This window comes from Oenanthe melanoleuca, chromosome 2 (assembly GCF_029582105.1).
Source record: "Oenanthe melanoleuca isolate GR-GAL-2019-014 chromosome 2, OMel1.0, whole genome shotgun sequence".
Classification (NCBI taxonomy): Eukaryota; Metazoa; Chordata; class Aves; order Passeriformes; family Muscicapidae; genus Oenanthe; species Oenanthe melanoleuca.
The window spans coordinates 146,149,771-146,166,965 of record NC_079335.1 but is presented as its reverse complement, the minus strand read 5'-3'; the positions used below and the strand labels follow the sequence as shown (position 1 = coordinate 146,166,965).

Below are 17,195 nucleotides of genomic sequence, written 5' to 3'. Positions count from 1 at the left end.
GGGCCTTGGGTGCCCCTGAGATTATTTTGGCTCTGTTTTCTCACCACTTTCCCATTGAAGTCTCCCTGCTGAGCCTCTCCTCCAGCCCTGACCACGCTCCCAGAGCAGCTGTGGCTGCCCCTGGATCCCTGGAAGTGTCCAAGGCCAGGCTGGATGGGGCTTGGAGCAGCTGGGACAGTGGAAGGAGTCCCTGCCATGGCAGGGGGGTGGAACTTTAGGGTCACTTCAAACCAAACCATTCTGGGATTCTAAGATTCTCCAGCTCCTCAGTGTGCTCTTCCACTGGAAGCATCCAGGTGCAAATTCCTGCTTGGATTCCAACAAAAAAAAAAAAAAAAAAAAATCCCCCTGAGAGCATGCCTCTGTTTTATCAGCGAGCTGTGAACCCCTTTTCTCACCCCAATCCTCCCACCTCCAATTTATTTCACCCAAAATCCCATTTCCTTCCTCTCCTGGAGAAACCTCCCCCCAAAACAAAGCCCCCTGCTCTCCTCCCGTGATGGGACAAAACCTTTCAGGATCTCCCTGAGCAGCTTCTCCCTGTGCCACCCCCCGGAGCCGTGGCTGGGGAGGGGACAATGGTGCCATTGAGGGGGACAGTGCCACGCTGCCGTATTGTGCCTGGCAGAGAGATGCCCCGGGGGAAATCACCTCCTCCTCCTCCCTGGCTTTGTTGCAGGGCTGTGCTGGTGCTGCTGCAGGGCTTCTCCCCACCCCGGGCTCCGGTGATGCGCTGAGGATCCGCAGCTCCACGGGCACCTTTTTTCCTGGCTGTGAAAGGTAAGGCTCCATCCTCACCCCCCAACCCTATTTTGGGGGGGAATTGTGGATTTGGGGGCAAAAATTTTGCTCCTCACCCCGGGAGGTTGTGCCATTGTTTCATTGATATATTGTGTGTTTATTATATTTTATATATTGCATATATAAAGGCAGCATTGAGAGCCATGAAAATGGTAATTTCTTCCTAAGCCTGCAAAATGTTTTGTGTTAAATGTTTGCATAAGGTACAGAAATCCAACTCCAATTGGAGTCTGGACAATCCCTTAAAATTTAGATCCAGGATTTTGCTTGGAATTGTTTTATACAAGGCTGAATGAGAGTTTGCTCTGAGCCTGATACAGAGCAGGGCTGAGATTTTCTAGGAGCATATTTAAGCTTGTTTTGTGTGATTACATAAAGGATTTCCCTACACATTTTCTGGTGAGGGTGTTTTCCTTGCCCAAAATTCCTTGAAATCCTTGGATTTGGGCTGAACTTTGGGTTCATGACTGTGTCAAGGGTGGCAGCAGCTGCAGGAGCAGAGTGGTGATGCCTCTCTTCTCCCTCCTCCTCCTCCTCCTCCATCCCAGGAGCTTTTCCTCTGGAAAACTCCTGGGATCACATAACCCCTGCACAGGCTGTTCCCAGCTTGTTCCTCCCCTAGAGCAGCTGGAGAGCAGAAACACCCTGGAGAAATTCAATTAGAGGATGAAAACTCAGCTGCCCCATCCCAGCTGTTGTGAGGAGCAAGGACATCTCTTAAAATTTCCCTCAAACCAGGAAAAAAAAGTTATTTTGAGGAGTTTCACATGCTGAGGGTCATGTATGTTTAAGAGATGAAGAGCCACCAGGTTTTAAAGGTTTAGGGCCTTCTTCATGCCAAATTTGTTCAGTTTGGGGGTTTTCTTTAATTGCAGCTTTAAAACCTCACTGATTTGGACTCCTGGAGGCCAAATCTCCCCCCACAACACGGGGCCTTTAAGGAAAACATCAATTTTTGGGAGGTCAGCCATAAAATCATCTGAGTTGGCAATGGGAAGGATCAGATGACCACGTGCCAAAGGTTGTGGCCTCTGGATGGGGCAATTATTGAATCCTGTTTGTGGGTTTGAGTCAGGGGCAACATCCCCCCTGTGCAGCAGAGGAAAATCCCTCTGGCAGAGAGCAGGAGGGGATGGAGGAGGAGGAAAATGTCCCTCTGTCCCCTTCCAGCTGTTTTCCCTTCCAGCTCTTCCCCCTGCCCTACAAAATGAAGCTGGGAAGGGAGAGCAGGGATGAAGAGGGAAAGGAGCCTCTGGTCAACATAAAACATCAAAATACAAAATTTCAGCAGCAGGCACTGCTTTGGGCATAAAACCTGGGGGGGAAATGGGGTTTTTTGGTGGTGCTGCAGTGTTTCACTGTAGCTGTGAGGACAGGCAGAGTTTGGAGCCAACTTTCCACCAGGTTTGGAGCAGAAAGGAAAAGAAATCCCAAACAAGAAGGAAACATTTCCTATCCTGCTGCAGCACCTCCGCTTCCTGCCTCCCTCTCCTGCTCCAAGGAGCTCTTTCTGCTATTTTTAGCCCTAAACCCTTCTACTATTGGAATGATTTTATTTTTTTTCTCTTTTTTCCATATGCACCACTCTTGGCTCTGGAGTTACTCATCTCGCTCTCTTTTTTTATACGCGCTGAGAAGGAAAAATTAAAAAAAAAAAAAAAATAAAATAAAATCAAGGGAAGCCAGAGGAATCCTTGGAGCGCTGGGGTTGAGGATTCAGAGGAGTTTTCCCGTGTCCACGTCAGAGGCTTGGAGGGGAGGAGGGAGGGAGGAGATGGGGAGCGGCGCCGGGCGGGACCCGCGATCCAGGAGCCGCAGCCGGCCAGGATGGCACAAGTTCGGGGAGGACTGAGCCCGGCGCTTCTCCGTATGTGACTTTGGTGCTTGTTTTGTTTTCTGTTCTCCCCCCTCCCCGTGTTGATGTTTTGCCGGTGGTTTGGTGGTTTTTTAGCTTGGCTGCTTCCCAGCCCTCCGCAGATCCCCTCCCTGTGCTGCAAACCCCCCTCTGCTCTTCCCCGCTCTTCGTTTTCTGCCCTTTCCCCATGATTTGGGTGGGAAATGCCTTTGCTGAGGTTGGTGTTCGTGTGGTGCCTTTGCTGCCGGGGTCAGAGACACAACATCCCTATTTGGCATCGCTTTGTGCACAACTTTGCTGCCGTGAATCATCCCCCGGCACTCAGGGCACTGCAGAGCCAGCTTGGGACTAAACCAGTGGTGCTTCAGCTTTTTCCTCATGGAAAAAGGAAGGAATTGTGGGGAGAGCCTGGCACAGGTGTGGCTGCTCCTGGATCCCTGGAAGTGTCCAAGGAGGGTTGGATGGGGTTTGGAGCAGCCTGGGACAGTGGAAGGGGTCCCTGCCATGGAATGAGATGATCCTTAAGGTCTTTTCCTACCCAATCCATTCTGGGGTTCTATGAAACCCCTCTGTGCTCTGGGATCTCCTGGCCAGTCCCTATCCCAAACCCTCTCTTATCTCACACCACCCTGGGGGAGGAACACAAGATTCTGATTTTCCTGCTGATCCTGTGTTACATTCCTGTTGGGATCTGCATCCTCCTGGCTCTGGGATCATCAGCTTAGATCCCCCTGCTCCTGCCTCATGGGCTGGGCTCTGAGGCCAGGCACAGCTGGAGAGCAGCACCCATCAGGGCTCATCCCAGCAGAGATGAGCATTTGCAGCTGGTGCCTCTAATCCAGAAGTTTATCTTCTCTGTAAGGTGCTTTTGGTTTGTTTTTACAAGAAGATCCAAGGCTGTGAGCACACTTTTCATCTTCACATCCCAAACACCTTGCAGAGGCTGTGTTCCCTCCTGTGCAGGTGGGGAGACTGAGGCAGGGGAGCCCCTGGCTCAGCAGCATCACCAGTGGGAGCTGGACCTGCTCCCTGGTGGCCTCATCACCTTCCTGAGTGAAAACTCTCCTTTGGCTCCCAAGCACCCAGGATGCTCCTCTGGGCTGGGATCTCCAATTTGGATCCCTCATCCCCACCTCTAGGCCCTCAGGTGAGCCTCATGTGGAGATGCTGTTGCATTTCCACACTTTTAATTTTCCTTTAAAATCCCAAAGATCTTCCCCATGGCTGATGGATGACCCTGAGTCACGTTCCTTCTACCTCTAAATCTCTGCAGTTTTCATTGCAACCAGTGTTTGTCCAAAGGATTTCCTGGAGAGGGGGGGCTGGAAGGAGCTCCTGACCCCTCCTGATCTCCTCCCATCCCAAAAAGCCCTTCCCATCCATCCCAAGCACAGGAGCTTGGATTAATGAATTTATTTGAGCTGTGTCCTCTCCTGCTGGGAGGTGAGTGAACATTCCCACACCCGCAAAGGGAAACTGAGTCCCTCAAATCCTGGCAGCTTCTCCTTTCACCCAAATTTCCTTGGAATGCCACAGGAGGGCAACCTGCCCTGTGCCCAGAGCTTCCTTAGAAAGCAAAGGGAGGAAATCCCAACATAGCCCAGCTGCAGACAATGGGAAGGGAAGAAGGGCCCTGAGGCAGATGGGGAATCTGCTCCTCCTGCAAGCTGGGAGAGCCATTTCCCAGACAATCCCTGGGTCTTGGCCAAGACCAAAATACCAGGAGGGTTTTTTTTTTTTTAATTTTTTGTGTGTGTCATAAGGAAACCCCTCCTTCCCCAGCAATGTGAGGTGCTGTGCACCATTCCAGTGCTGGGGAGAGCTCTCTTCTCCTGTCATTTATGGCCTGCTTGGAGTTTTTCCACACCCAGCATCCCAAGGGTCAGTTCTGAGGCTGCACAGCTCCCTCTGACCTGCTCTGTCCCTTGGAGATTGTGGTGACCAGCCATGAAAATCCTCGTGGTTTCTGCTCCTCGCTGCCAGGGAAGGGAAAATAAAGGAGTTTTTGTGGGATTGCTGCATGTTATTGTTGCAACCTGGGGCTGTAGCAGTAGGAGACAGGGAAAATGGATAGAAAAGGAGGAGCCCCATCCTATAAATTAATTAAGGCACACAAGGATAAACTTTGCTGGAGCAATTGATCCCCCTGCCTCTCCCATTTTTTGGCGCTGTGGCTTGTCCCACTGTTTCTCTGGCTGCATCCTCAGAAGGTGAGGATCCCCTGTCCCACCCCCAGGTGTCCTGAGCTGTCCCCAAGGAATGAAGTGACTTTATAAGGACCATGAGCAGGTCAGAATTGCTGCTTTAAGAGCTGCACACTCTCTTCTGCAGTTTGACCTTTTCTCCTCCTCCATCCTCTGGGGGGATCCAAATTCTGCCTGGGTGGAGATGTGGGAAATGCTGAGGGCAGCAGAGGCTGAAGGTCCCTCAGGAGCTGCAGATGCCACCAGCTGCCCATGCCAGGGAGACTTTTATTTCCTACCCAAAATCCTGGCTGCACCTTGCCCTTCCATGGTGTATTTTTGGGATGTGTGTGAGGACAGAGCAGCACTGCCCTCACCCCCCAAACTCAGTCCCATCACCCTGATCATTAATGACACTCCACACTCGTCATCCCTGGGAGATGCCACCCCCAGCTGGGACCTGTCAGCACCAGGGGGTGACAGGGTGGCACAGGGGAGCCAGGACAGTGCTGAGGTCACAAGATCCTGTTATCTGAGGGGTTTAGACCCTCCCCATTTCCCCAGGGCAGAGCAAGGGTGGAGGGAGCTCAGCACATCCCGAGGTTTGTTTCTGCTTTGTGTTGTTATTTCTGGCCCTTTTTAACGCCTCAGACTGGAGCTGTGCAAGTCTGCTGGGTGTGAATTGCCTTTCAGCGGGATGGAAATGGGCAAAATCACGGGCAAACAGCCCAGAAATGGGGCTCGTCCCCATTCCAGCCCAGCCCTGAGCATCCTTGGGTGCTCCCACCCATTCCGTGTCACTCTCTGGACCAAGGCAGAGTTCATCCACCCCACCACCCCAAACACTGTTCCCTCCCCCTTCCAGCCCCACAGAACAGCCTCTGCTTCGGAAACCTGACCCCACTTCAAACATGAACCCGAGCCAAATTCTTCCAGGCACGTTTTCATCATCCTTTTCTTTTCTTTCTTTTTATTTTATTTATTTTTTTTTTTTTTCCTGCCGGTGACAATGGATTTACTCAGGGCTCTGCCCAGCCCTTTTCCTCCGCGCTGCCAGACAGAAATAGTTAACCCGGCTGGCTGAGAAATGCATGTCCTCATTTCGGAGCGGTGATGCTCTCAGAGCAGCGATGCCTCCGTGACCCGCTGGCCCCTGAGCCCTGCCGGGTGCCCCGGGCGATCTGAGCGGGCTGTGCTCGCCCTCAGTCACAGCACATCCCGCTGATGGGGAAAAGCCCTGCTGGGGAAGAGGAGGGGAGGAGAAAAACGGGGAAAAGATGATGCCACGGGCGCTGCAAAGCAATCCCTGCAACCTCGTGGCTTCTCCTGGGAGCTGTGGTTGGATTCCCCAGGAAAAGGGAGACCACAGCACCCTGTGCTGACCCCAGAGCCCGGGGATGGTTTGGGGAGGTGTTTAGGGTCACCCCCGATGCCACAACCCATTCGTTCTGCCGGGGCTCCGGGGATCCTCTTCTCTTCCTCTTCTCTTCTCTTCTCTTCTCTTCTCTTCTCTTCTCTTCTCTTCTCTTCTCTTCTCTTCTCTTCTCTTCTCTTCTCTTCTCTTCTCTTCTCTTCTCTTCTCTTCTCTTCTCTTCTCTTCTCTTCTCTTCTCTTCTCTTCTCTTCTCTTGCCTCTTCTCTTCTCTTCCTCTTTCTCTTCCTCTTCTCTTCCTCTTCTCTTCCTCTTCTCTTCCTCTTCTCTTCCTCTTCTCTTCTCTTCCTCTTCTCTTCCTCTCTCCCCATCCCTCCTCTCGCATCCAGAGGAGGCAGGCTGCCTCTCCCGGGCTTTGTTCACGCCTGGCTTGCCTCGGTGGGAGCGGGTGGCTCTCGGAATCCCCGCACAAAGCCTTTTCCCCGCTGCGGGGCCGCAGGGTGGGATCAGCTCTCTGGGATGGAGGCAGAGGATGCAGGCTGTGTGTGTGCTGGGGGCTGCTGGAACATGAGACATCCCCCCGGGGCACGGAGCTCTGCGGGAATGATGGATGGACCGCCGGGATTTTGGGAGAAGGGGGGAATTCTGTGCCCTCGCCTTTAACCCAGGATGACCTGGTCTTTCTGTGGGTGGGACGCACGGCGAAATGAGCAGAGCTGGGGCTGGTCCCTGCTGCCGTAGCGTTTGGCCAAGGCTGGTTCTGCTGGAGATCTGCAGGTAAACGCAGGGTTTGACCTCCTGTGCCCATCCTCGAGGTCAGCATGAGCTGTGGGGGCTCCTGAAGCTGCCGTGTGGGATAACCTCACTCCTGGTTGGTACAGCACCGAAAACAGGAGACGGATGTGGTTCAGCTTTCTGCAAGAAATTCTGGGCAAACAACGTGCGAGGTTTTGCGTGCTGGCCAGGACACGTGTGGGCGTGGAGCTCCTTAATTTATTGCTGCATGAGCAGAGCTGTCCTGGAGACCCCGGGGTGGGAGGATGAGGAGGGAGCTCAGCTCAGCTCAGCTCCTTTCTCCCCATCTCTCCCCCTCCTTGTCCCCCTGCCTTCTGCACCTCGTGGCTTCAGAGCCTCCTGGCAGCCCAAGGCACCTTTTTTTTTTCAGCCATTCCAGAGAATTTGAACAGTTCTAGCGAGCTCTGATTTACAGGGAGTGTTTTTATGGTGTTTATGTTGGCAGGCTGCAGTTTATGCACGGTTTGAAATGTTCGCTGAAGCCTTTTATCACCAGAGCTGAAAAACAACAGAGCACCCGTGAAAAAAGTCCTGTGCTAATTGGAGAGGGGGTGATTTAGGGCTGCAAAATGCCTGCCTCCTGCCCCCGTGGGGAAAAGGAGATGTTTTCATCCATCAGCAGGGTGGGATCCGTGCAGGTTGAGCCATTTTGCCCGTGAAGGTCACAGCTGGCACTGAGAGGGACAGATCGTGGTGCCTCCTGTCCCTGCTCACAGCCCGACAGAACCAGATGATCAGCAGATGCAAGAGGCTTCAGCTTGGGAAAAAGAGCAGTTGCTTAAATGTGTTTATTTTTATACACTCAGGTGTGGGGCAACACCTTGTGCTGGTGTTGGAAACGCAGCTCATTTCCATCCCATCATTCCTCTCCCCATGTCTTTGTAGGGTCTCAGTGTCCCAGCTCAAATTTTAGTGAAATTTAGTCTTGGTGAGATCCCATCATCACCTGTGGGATTTGAGTGACTGAACCTCAGCAGCCCCTCACAAGAAACAACCTCCTGCTCTTCATTTTCCACTTAATCCCTCTCCCATTAGTCCTGCAGAATTAGTCTGAGATTAGGAAACTTTTTCAGGATGGGTCATCTTGGAGCACAGGGCAGGAATTTATCCATCTGCCATAAGAAACTACTTTGAAATCAGCTCCTGATCCCTCCAGTTGTGTGCACCTTCCCTTCTCCATTATCACAGGGGCTAAGGAGAAGTGAGTGATCCACAGGGTGTGGGATGGGGAACTCTTAGGGAAGTTTAAAATGTAAAATAGCAGGAAAGAGTTGCAGGGGGATGCCACATCTTGGGCAGGGTGTGCTTTGGGTCTCCTGGTCCCTGAGAGCAGGGGGTGAAGTCTGGAGGAGGGGAGAGAAGAGCTGGAAACTGAGATGAGTCCCAGACCAGCCCTTGGCTGTCAGGCAGGTCACAGAGCCCCAGAATGGTTTGGGTTGGAGGGTCCTTGTTGTTCCAACCCCCTGGCATGGCAGGGACACCTCCCACCATCCCAGGCTGCTCCCAGCCCTGTCCAGCCTGGCCTTGGGCACTTCCAGGGATGGAGCAGCCACAGCTTCTCTGGGCAATCTGTGATCAGCTCCAAGGGGGGCTGCCCACCCAGTTTTGACCATGAAATCCCACCCCAGTACCTTAAAACCAGTCTTGGAGGGTACCACAGAGCTTTTGTCCTTTTGAGGCACCATGGCACACTTCCTCCTCATCACCCCACAATTGCTCCATAACCCTGCAACCCTTTTCCCAGAAACATCTACTGGGACTCCCCTGCCAGGCAAAAGGGCACTTTATTCCAGGCCAGTTGTTTAGGAAAGGTCCTGGCTGGCATTAGGCACCTCAGTAGATGTGTCCTGCTGGATGGATCCTAATAAAAAGGGAGGGAAAGAAAGGCACAGCATTACAAGCACATCTACGTGCCTCTAGTCTGGTCACACATACAAGAAAATTTAAGGAATTCAAAGGAATTTAAGGAAGTTCAAAGTGTTTTAGTGAAGCAGAGAACCTTCTGTTTTTAAGAGATTTCTGATATCTCTCAGCCTGCACTGAACCACACAGATTATAAAAGAGAAGAAAAAAAAAAAAGACACAAAACCAACAAATCCCCCACTTCTGCTACTGGCAGTAAAATCTTGGCTGACACGTGTGAGCCTCTATTAACCCATGGCCCTGTGAACGTGCTGCTCAGGGACAAACCTTACAGTAGGAGAGTCCATCCTGCTGTTATTCCTTGTCATGGGAAGCTTCCAAAACACCAGCCAAAACAAATATTTGGAGGAAAGGCAGGGGCTGCCTGGGGCAGGAATGCTCCTGCCACCGGGCAGGAGGTGACATCATCCAGATTCCTTCACTGAGGAATGCAGGATTTGGTCTTCCCTGCCAGTAACTGCTTTTCAAAAACAGACCTGCCCAGGGAAGCAGATTTCACCCAGCCCCTTCCATTGTACAGCAGAGAGGCTGATGTTCCCAAATCTCCTTCTTGTCCCTAGTTTAACAGAGAGGCTGAATATTCCTAAATCCCCTTCTTGTCCCTAGTTTAACAGAGAGGCTGAATATTCCTAAATCCCTTCTTGTCCCTAGTTTAACAGAGAGGCTGAATGTTCTCAAATTCCCTTCTTGTCTCTCTCTTAACAGAGAGACTCAATGTTCCTAAATCCCTTTCTTGCCCCTATCTTAATGGGGACATTGTATGGACAGGGTAAAAATTGTTCATCTCCCAAACTGCAGGTGAAAGCACCCAAAATTCCAAAAGTGGGAGCTGTACAGAAATCTGGGCAGGGAGAGCTGGTGGGGCAGCAATGACTTCTTGGGGCTGGCCAGGATGGGCAGGTGGTGGGCTGGGTGTGTGTGGATTTCTGTGCTGGGCAGAGTTTGCTGAGAGCTGCAGGAGGAGCCCATGGTGACATCTGTGGTGACCCCATTTCTCAGTCCTGTGAAGCCCAGTGGCCACTTGACCACTGTTTTTGAATGTAGAATTTCAGTGGTGACTGGAGTGTTGGACCTGATGGTCCTTGTAGATCCCTTCCAGTCTGGATGCTCTCTGGCTGCAATAGGTGCTGATGTGCAGATTCTGATTCATTGATTCTGACCAACCTGGCTTGATCCAGAGCAGGGACTGTCCCCCTGTGCTGGCACTGCTGGGACAACCTGAATTCTGTGTCATGTTTGGGCTCCTCATGACAAGAAGGACATTGAGGGTCTGGAGCCCCAGGAGAGGCTGAGGGAGCTGGAAAGGGGCTCAGCTGGAGAAAAAGGGGATCAGGGGGAATTTCTGACTCTGCACAACTCCCTGACAGGAGGGGACAGCCAGGGGATCAGGGTCTGCTCCAGGAACAGGGACAGGAGGAGAGGGAACAGCCTCAATTAGCACCAGGGGAGGTTTAGATTGGATATTAGGGAAAACTTCTCCCCTCAAAGGTGGTCAGGCATTGGAAGAAGCTGCTCAGGGCAGTGGTGGAACCACCATCCCTGGAAATGTTCAAATACACGTTGATGTGACACCTGGGGACATGGTTTGAGGTGAACACAGCAGTGTTAATGGACTTGATGATCTTAGAGCTCATTCAGCCTTAATGACCCTTAATAATTAATCCAGTAGGGCTAATCCAGCAAGGCCACCAAGCTTTTGGCTTCTCCTTTGGGTTGAACACCCCACATCCCATCTGCAGCCCTCCACCCCTGGCTGTGCTCTGGCTCCACAAACACCCCTGGAAATGGATGTCAGGGGCACTTCCAGCAGCAGCAGAGGGGTCAGTTCCTGTGGGATGGAGGCTGCTGCCCTCATTTCAATAGCTGGAACTAGGTGTAGTTCAGCTGCCCCCGTGGTGAGTCCAGCAGGCTGATTTAGTGCCTGGAAAGACCTGAAATATTTTGCTCCCAGTGCCTGACAGAGGATGGCTGGCAGGAAACGAGCTCCAAGGCAGGGCAGGTTTTGCTGGTTCTCTCATTTTCCGCCAGGTTTTGGGAAATTCTTGGCAATTAAATGGAGAGAAGCAAAGAAGGGCTTTGGCCAAAGCAGAAATCCCACTTGGTCAGCGGGATTTTTGGGAAGGGTGGAGTGAGGAGCTGTGAATGGGCAGCAGCAGGACAAGGGCTGGATCTGCTCTGCTGAGGATGGGGTGCCAGGAGAAGGCCTGCTCATTTTTGGGGCCAGCAGCACAAGTGAAAGCAGTGGGATGGACACAAAGAGGGGTTGATATGGAATTTTGTCACTGCAGAAGAGGCACATCCATGATGCAGCTGGTTGGGATCAGGTCCCACATGTGACAGGGGAACAATGCCATGGGAGAAACCTTCTGTGGGACATCCTGGGCTTGGTTTGGATATTTTCTTGGCCACCCTCCATCCCAGGGCTGTGCTGGTGCTGACAATCCCAGTTTGCAGGTCTCTCACAGCTCAAGAGAAGACAAAACCAATTATTTCCCTCGTTCTCTTTGGGAGAGGGGGAAATCACAGAGTCCTGTGGCACGGGTGGAAGGGATGTTAAAGATGATCTGGCTCCCAAAAGGAGAATGCAGGCACCCATCCCATCACCTCCACATGCTGAGCAAGCACTGGAGCCAATCCCCTGTGTGACACAGGGGTGGAATAGGGAATGAAGGGTATGGAAGAGGGATCTCCTGCTCATTTCTGCCTGGAGGCAGCACAGGGCTGGCCAAGCAGCTCTGACACGAGCTCCAGAGGATTCAAGTGGAGGCTCCAAGGCTTTGAGGTCAGTAGGAACCAAAAAACATCCAGGAAAAAAGATGACAGTGGATGCAGATCTGCTTTTAAATGACACAAGGGAGCTCACAGGCTCTGTATTTATCACCCAGTGAGTCAGGTGCCACCAGTCAGGTGTGGGATTGCTGCTCTGGCTCCAGGCCCCCCAGCAGGACATGATTTGGGGTTTGGTTCATGTTATTTCTTCAGTTTCTCAGAAACACAGATGGTGCTGTGGTTTCTTAATTATTTCTGTCTGGAGGCTGAAAGGAGGATGACTTGGAGAGGAAGGGAGGGAAAGAACCAGAGATGGAAAGAGTGAATTTTCAAGGAGAGCCTCCCACCACTTCATCTTCTTTCCTCAGCTTCTGGTAATGGCCAGGCTCAGTGATTGCAGCTTTTCACTCCAGAAAATTCTGAAATATTTCCTGGAATATTGAAATGTGGTGCTCTGGGTGCCCAGCCAGTGACCACCACTCCTCAGCTGAGCAGCAACAGACTGAGACATGTCCCAAAAGCTTCCTGGAGGTCAGAGACTCTGGCTTGTATTTTGAAGATCTATTTATCACTAAGTGAAGGAGAATGAAGGTTGGTTTGGTTTTTTTTCTGAAGTACCCTCTTTCCACAACATTTTCTGTGCTGTTTGCCTCTTTGAACTTAGCAGAGGAGGCTGAACCAGCCCTGGGCTGGCAGAAAGTGTGGAAGAAATGGGAGCACCAGACTGGGAGCCTGGGAAGGGGCTCCCTGCATGTCACAGAGGGATTTTAATATTATTGTGAATTAAACCATGACTGCAACATCCTCTGTGTCCCATGCCCAGCCTCACAGTGCAGCTCCAGCCATCCCTGCCTGGGAACCAGACAGATCCACCAGGGGTGATGGAGGGTTTGGTGTGAGCAGGGCAGGGCTCACCTGAGCTGCTCATTTCTGCAGCAAAACCTGCACCCAGGGGCCTTGGGAAGATCTCTGCATTCAGGACCACCCTGAAAACAAAAAGCCTCATCTCCCTGCCCCTTGCCTCAGGCTGTGGCTCAGCCCTGAGCTCAGCAGCGCTGCTGGCTCAAGGCACAGCCAGGAGCTGCAGATTCCCCTGTGCAACAGCCATGGAAGGGCTCTCCTCCTCCTCCTCCTCCTCCTCCTGCTGCCTTCCCCTTCCACCTCACCGTGCTCATTCATGAAAATCCCTGATGGACGTGGGGACAGGAGTTGATGTTGGCGCGTTTTTTCCCGCGCGCCAGCCAAGGGAGGTCGAAGGCTCAGAGGGATTTAATCTTTGTTTTCACAGCTGGCCTCCACATTATTCTTTCTTTTCCATATCACCCTTTCTTCTCTCCAGCTTTTTGCTGCTGCTCACTCCCCAGAACAGCCTGTGGGGAAGCAGAGTGTGTGCTGATGTGGGCAGTGAGTGGTGCTGTCCCCCCAGCACTGGTGACATCCCCAGGGGTCACCAACAAAGTGACCATCAACAAAAACACAAAGAGTTCCACCTCAACATGAGGAAAAACTTCTTCCCATGGGGGTGGCTGAGCTCTGGAGCAGCTGCCCAGGGAGGGAGTGGAGTTTCCTTCTTTGGAGACATCCCAAACCCAAACTGGATGAGTTCCTGTGTCACCTGCTCCAGGTTTCTCTCTCTGGAGACATCCCAAACCCAAACTGGATGAGTTCCTGTGTCACCTGCTCCAGGTTTCTCTCTCTGGAGACATCCCAAACCCAAACTGGATGAGTTCCTGTGCCCCTGCTCCAGGTTCCCCTCTCTGGAGACATCCCAAACCCAAACTGGATGAGTTCCTGTGTCACCTGCTCCAGGTTTCTCTCTCTGGAGACATCCCAAACCCAAACTGGATGAGTTCCTGTGCCCCTGCTCCAGGTTTCTCTCTCTGGTGACATCCCAAACCCAAACTGGATGAGTTCCTGTGTCACCTGCTCCAGGTTTCTCTCTCTGGAGACATCCCAAACCCAAACTGGATGAGTTCCTGTGTCACCTGCTCCATGTGACCCTGTCTTGTCAGGGGGTTCTCTCTTGTCTGGGTGATCTCCAGAGATCTTCCAACATCAACAATCCTGGGATTCTGTGATTCCATGACCTGAACAGCCCCATGGTGTTTAATCATTGAGGGTTGAGGCTGGAAGGGATTATGTGTTACTGCAATGGGACCATGCAATGGGTCCTGTCTGGGAAGGGAGGGAGGGAGGGAGGTGCCATCCCATAATGGTCCCCTGGCTGCAGCCCAGATCTCCTGGCTCCTTTATCCTGGCACAGTGTGGGGTGAAGGCAGCTGGGCAGCAGGAGCCAGCCTGGTCCATCCTTTGGCAGGACAGGGCAGGGCTGGGAACATCTGCCTTGGCCTGGAGCACAATGGGATCAGGAGAACCCTTGGGATCATGGCCCAAACCTGGGCACACTGTGAGTTTGGGGATTGCTCTAGGGTTTGGTGAAGGAGGGGACGGATTGGTGGTGTGGTGTAGGTTTGGGGGTGTAGTGTAGATTTTTGTGGTGCTGGTGTAAGGTTGGTATTGCTGGTATAGGTTTGTGGTTCTGGTATAGGTTTGGTGGTGTGGTAGGGGTTTGGTGGTGCTGTTGTAGAATTTGGGGGTGCTGGGGTAGGGTTTGGGGATGCTGCTATAGGTTTGGTAGTATGGTGTGGGTTTGGTGGTGTAGGGTTGGTGGTGCTGGTATAGGGTTGGTGGTGTGGTGTAGGTTTTTGTGGTGCTGCTGTAGGGTTTGGTGCTGTCCTGTAGGGTTTGGGGCTGCTGTAGACAGCCCTGGGATGGACAGACAGCTCTGGGGATGGACAGACAGCCCTGGGATGGACAGACACGTGTCCCTCCTTGGCACGGGGACCTGGCTCTGTCCAGATGTGAGGCAGGAGCTGCTGATCTCTGTGGGTGGTGTCACCCCTGTCAACACGTGCAGGGAGGTTCCTGTCCCTGTCCCTGCTCCTCTCCCTGTCCCTGTCCCTGCTCTCCCTCAGCTCAGCCCCTCTCTGCCCCAGGAGCTGCAGCCCTGCTGATCCTCGCTCCACCCTGGAGCTCTGGGAAGGTACAGTGCTGCTCACCTAGCCTGGGCTCTCCTCCAGGCATTTCTCTCTCATCCTCCTCCTCCCTGCATGCAAACCTGGCTGTGTGATTAACTCTCTGTGTAATTAGCTAAGGGGTTATTGAATATTTGCTGGTGATATTGGTGCAATGAAATATCTCAGTGGGCAAAGAAGGAACCTGCCCCAGCCGTGCTGGGAACCCAGCCAGAAGGGTAGGAAAGCACTTGTGGAAATAATGTTTCTTTTTTTTCCTTATTTTCTGTTTTGTCTGTTATCTAAGAACAGCTGGCAAGAGCACATCCAACCCATTTGCTGTTTTATTTTTCATGCTCAAGTCTCTGTCTTCCCTTTTAACTCTGTTTAGATCTAATTAGTAATGGGGAAATGGGCCAAAAGTCACATCTAAGTCTTGGACTATTGCTTTGGCTTTTTCCTTCTTGTCTTCATAGAATCCCAGAATGGTTTGGGTTGGAGGAGACCTTAAAGATCATCATTCCAACCCCTGCCAGGGACACCTTCTCCTATCCCAGCTTGTTCAAGCCCCATCCAGCTCAGTCTGGGATGAGGAGGGCACAGCCTCTCTGAGCAACTTATTCTTGTCCTCAATATAATTTTATTATATTATCAATTCTATATCAATATAATTTTAAAGTTGATGTTGGATTTCTTTACCATAAAGATTTCATTATCAAATAGAAAATCCAGGTGTGCAGGGGGCTGAGCTCAGTGCTTTTTTTTTAGTGCTTTGGGGTGGCAAGTGTGCAGCAGGTTAATTTGGGGAGGGCACAGGGATGGTTTATATGGTGGAGAGAAGGGTTTGACAGCTGCTCCCAGCCCTTGTCCCCCTTTGCACAACACTTGGCTCATGGAGCAGCCTCACTGTTACAGCTCTGTCTGACCTGCCAAGTCAGAGCCTTCTCCAAAGCCAAAAGATTGGGAAATAGATAAAATAGATATCCCAGCAATGAGTGTTGGAATCTGCAGGAGGGTTTGGTATTTCAGATATTATGGTTTGGGTAAAATTTAGTCTTATCTCACAAGTCCTGCTGCCTGAGCTTCACCCCAGCTCCTGCAAGGAGTGGTGAGTGATGGGTTTGAGAGAGCAGAGGAGGGTGAGCAGAGGGATGGAGAACATCTCCTGTGGGGAAGGGCTGAGGGAATTGGGATTGTTCAGCCTGGAGAAAAGAAGGCTTCAAGCTGACCTTGGAGCTCTTTCTTGTGGCTAAAGGGGCTCCAAGAGAGCTGGAGGGGCATTTTGGACAAGGGACAGAGGGACAGGACAAGGGGGAATGGCTTTAAATTGATAGAGTAGCTTTAGATGAGATATTAGCAATAAATTCTTCCCTGTGAGGGTGCTGAGCTGTGAGGGTGCCCAGAGAAGCTGTGGGTACTCCTGGATCCCTGAAGTGTCCAAGACCAGGCTGGACACTGGGGCTTGGACCACCCTGGGACAGTGGGAGGTGTCCCTGCCCATGGCAGGGGGTGGAACTGGATGGGCTTTAAGATCCCTTCCACCCCAAACCATTCTGGGATGCTGTGATTCCATTCCTGGAAGAGCAGACTGAGAACTGGGCACCAAGGCAGGACCTTGAAGCTGCTCTCAAGCCCAGCAGCTGCTCCAAATCTGCCCCAGGTGATCTTGAACCACCTCAGAGCTGTTAATATTGTTTAGAGCAGCAAGACATGAGCTCTGCCCCAAGGGTGGTGTAGGACAGGACAGTCCTCAGTGGTCCCAGGCCAGGGCAGCACAGGGGAACACCCTGAGCAGAGCATGGACCTGGTGCAAATACCTGGGCTGGGTCCTGTGGGTCCTGTTCCTGGAAAAATTCATGGAGCACTTGCTCACTGCAAACTCCTGGCCCTGTTAGAATGGAGAGGTTTCTATAATATCAACTTTGGTTGGCAAATTACAGATATTTTTACATTTATAAAAACTTAGAATCATAGAATTGTTTAAGATCATCACCAGTTAACCCAGCACCACCATAGCCACCCCTAATCCAGGTCCCCAGGTGCCACATCCACACAGCTCTGAACACTTCCAGTGATGGTGACTCCACCACTGCCCTGGGCAGTCTGTTCCAGTGTTTTACAATTCTCTCTGTGAAGGATTTTCCCCTCATATCCAATCTAAACCTCCCCTGGTGCAACTTGAGGCCATTTATTCTTGTCCTGTCACTTGTTTTCTGAGAGAAGATGAAAACATTAAATAATTTGGACCATTTCTCATGGCTGTCCTGGCTGGGTGTGAGCAGGCTGTGCCATCTGCTGCTGTGTCTGACATGGATGAGGTGTGTGATGACAGAAGTGACACCATCACTTTTTCCACTGGGGAAAAAAAGAGTCAAACTCTCAGGGTCAGCAGCTTGACTGTGACATTGCAAAGTATTTTCCACACAAAACCACCCCAAACCTGTGAGTACTGCAGGTGTTTGCAAGAGGAGATTGGGGAGGAAA

General features: G+C 51.8%; 1 protein-coding gene across 4 annotated transcripts in view; it reads left to right on the top strand.

Moving 5' to 3' along the window:
* Nucleotides 1-17,195, top strand: part of GJC2 (gap junction protein gamma 2) — a 36,850-nt gene that overhangs the window by 3,889 nt on the left and 15,766 nt on the right. For 2 of the 4 annotated variants that reach the window (XM_056484957.1, XM_056484956.1), the window contains exon 3: nt 680-780. The gene's annotated coding sequence lies outside the window, so the exon portion shown is untranslated. Of the gene's footprint in view, nt 1-618; nt 781-2,554; nt 2,669-17,195 lie in introns of those variants that run through there. The other 2 variants (XM_056484955.1, XM_056484954.1) reach the window with 2 other exon arrangements.